The sequence below is a fragment of the Panthera uncia genome, assembly GCF_023721935.1.
Source record: "Panthera uncia isolate 11264 chromosome B2 unlocalized genomic scaffold, Puncia_PCG_1.0 HiC_scaffold_25, whole genome shotgun sequence".
Lineage (NCBI taxonomy): Eukaryota > Metazoa > Chordata > Mammalia > Carnivora > Felidae > Panthera > Panthera uncia.
The window spans coordinates 2,902,509-2,905,415 of record NW_026057581.1 but is presented as its reverse complement, the minus strand read 5'-3'; the positions used below and the strand labels follow the sequence as shown (position 1 = coordinate 2,905,415).

The window sequence follows — 2,907 nt, the reverse complement described above, 5'->3', positions numbered from 1 at the left end:
AAATGCTATAAGCATATGAAGAAAGTTTGGCATCATACAGATACGTTGTTAGAAAGGGAAAGAGTATTTTAATAGCCTTTTCAGGTAATCCTGGACATTCTTCTCTGATGACCTTATACCAAAACGCGACAGGTTGTACTTTCCGTAGGGTTGGCTGTGATGCGGAATCTGAAGACTTCTCGCTATCTTTGGATGCGTGATTTGGTAACAACTTGGTCGTATTGGTCCACTGAGATATCTCGCTTTTCCAAATGTTGGAACATTTCAGTGTAGAGTATCCAACAGAAAAGAACATTCGTTAACACTGTCACCAATCTCATCAGAAATGCCTGTAGGTGTTGGGAAGCTGCAAGTTCATGATGTCTCCTAAAAGCTGATTTTCACCTGAAAGCTAATAACTCGTCATCGCAGACAAAGCCTCTCGGTTATTGCCTTTGAGTTTCTTTTTGGTACGGGCTGATTTCTTTGATTTTCGCGAAAATGTCTGACTATGTCACAGTTTTGTTTCTTATTTATTCTTTCAAATGAAAATGCTGCTCCATCAAAGTATATACTTTTTTTACTGCTTCATCAAGGATATTCTTAAGGAAAACACTTGTCCCCAGAGAATGTGGCAGCTGTGGACACAGCGAGGGGTCAGTGGTACCTCTTGATATTAGATGCTTAATCCATAGACAGAACCAGTTTTACCGACTGTTTTTGGACCATCAGCTTTTTGCATAACAAATAAAGCCTTGATGTTATGAAGACATTATTGGCCTCACATACCTTGAAAGTGTCTCAGGAATCCCCTGGATCTATCCACCACTCTTTGCGAACGGATGATCTGAAGTGGATTGGAGGGGATCGGAGGGACAAAGGGCCAAGGTTGCCTTGGAAATTTTGAACCCAGGTGCCAAGACCATGGCAGGCTGTGAATTAAGGTTGGTTGAATGGACGACCCTCAAGATTAAGGGTCCCCTGCTCTACCCACTGAGCCAGCCAGGCATCCTCCTGTGAGTAGGATCTTTAATAGAATTTTTGGTTGCCTGGAGAAAACATGGAGACTCATAAAATCAGTTTGTGATGCTTCGAGGGGAGTATCTCGGGTGACATACGTGGAAATGCAGATTTCAACGGACAGAAAAGTGTAGACTATGGACATATTCGGGAGGTATTCATTCAACTACTTAGTGAGCCTACTACTCCCAACAGAGGAGACTGTGGACGGTCAAAAATTCATTCACGTCTCCGAGGGAAAGACAATCCAGATCAACAGAAAGGGAGACGGAAAGCACCCGCCAAAGGTCAAACACAAGTGTTCGGTGGGCACATCATGGTTTCCAGGAATCAGATGATTCTTTTAAGGTCTAACCGGAGCCTTGTCCCCCGTCGCCTTCTTAGCGCAGTGGGCAGCGCGTCAGTCTCATAATCTGAAGGTCCTGAGTTCGAGCCTCAGAGAGGGCAGGTGTTTTTGCGCGGAAGCGTGCGCCCCCCCTCGTTTTCACCGCAGGTGGTAACCTTAACCCCCTTTTAGGGGTGAGGTGCTGGAGCATCCTGGGAGAGCTGGGACGTAGCGTCTCCCGTCCTGAATCCAGAGGGGGGCGCCGCTTGAGATGCGGCGCTTTCGCACAGCGACCGCCCGGGTCCCCATCTGACCCGCACCCCACGGCTGCGTCCCGGAGGTGCGGGCCCGGGGACGGGTGAGGCTCGGGCGCCCGCGTGTCCCGAGAAACCGGGCGGGGACGGCCCGCGGCACGTGCCGGGACGGGCGGGGACCTGCGGGCGCTGCCCTCCCCCGACATCGCCGCGCGGGCCTGTGGCGCCCTCGCGATCGGCCGCCCGCAGGGCTGCGTCCCGGCGCACAGGTGCACGGCGCTCGGCTGCTTTTCCCGTTCTCAGGGTCACGGGCGCAGAAGACCGGGCGATCCCGGACGTCTTTGAAGCGTAGTCAGTTGCGTCTTTCTGCCTTTTTTCCGTGTTTGGCTCCCCCCGCGGCGGAGCTGGCGAGGGCTTGCCGGGCACTCCCACGGACTGCGCGCGGACCGCGGGGGAGCGCGCGGCAAGGGGCGTGCGCGGGGAGCGCGGAGGTCCGGCCGCGCGGGGGCGCTGGGTGTCGGCCGGGCGCGCGCCAGGAGGCTCCGGTTCCCGCGGCGGGAGCACCTGACGGTAGGGCGGCCAGCACCCCTCGGCCAACCGGACCCGGCTTTACGAGGGGCTGACCTGGGAAGGAAGGAAGGGAGGAAGGAAGGAAGGAAGGAAGGGAGGGAGGGAGGGAGGAAGGAAGGAAAGAAGGAAGGGAGGAAGGAAAGAAGGGAGGGAGGAAGGAAGGAAGGAAGGAAGGAAAGAAGGAAAGAAGGGAGGAAGGAAGGAAGGAAGGAAGGAAAGAAGGAAAGAAGGGAGGGAGGAAGGAAGGAAGGGAGGAAGGAAAGAAGGGAGGGAGGAAGGAAGGAAGGGAGGGAGGAAGGAAGGAAAGAAGGAAAGAAGGAAAGAAGGGAGGAAGGAAGGAAGGAAAGAAGGAAAGAAGGGAAGGAGGAAGGAAGGAAGGGAGGGAGGAAGGAAGGAAGGAAGGAAGGAAGAGGGGCCAGCAAGTTTCAGAACAGGCCCTGGCTCGAGCCGCGGGCTGCAGGGTGCCGGAGGGTCAAGGCCACGGGAGGTTACGACGCCCAGTGGACTTTATAGAAACTGAATTCACGCAGGAAGAAAGGAGGAAACACAGTGTTGGGAAGTGTGTCCTTCACGAAGCGTTTACCCACCTGCCTGGGATCCCATCACCACCCACCCGGCCTCCCTGTTTCAAGTGCAATGCCAGTCCCGGGCCCTAGCTTCAGGAAAGAGGCCATTCTCTGTGCCACACACAGAACCCACCTAGTTGTTCCCCCTTTTGCTCTAGAGGCTCCTGGAGATGGAAACAAACATGCAAAAACT

The 2,907-nt window shown here is 54.3% G+C and overlaps 1 non-coding gene across 1 annotated transcript; it reads left to right on the top strand.

The window, feature by feature from the left end:
* Positions 1–1,373: 1,373 nt before the first annotated feature.
* Positions 1,374–1,446, top strand: TRNAM-CAU (transfer RNA methionine (anticodon CAU)). Its single transcript has one exon. It is a non-coding gene; the product is annotated as a tRNA-Met (tRNA).
* The last annotated feature ends 1,461 nt before the right edge of the window (positions 1,447–2,907 follow it).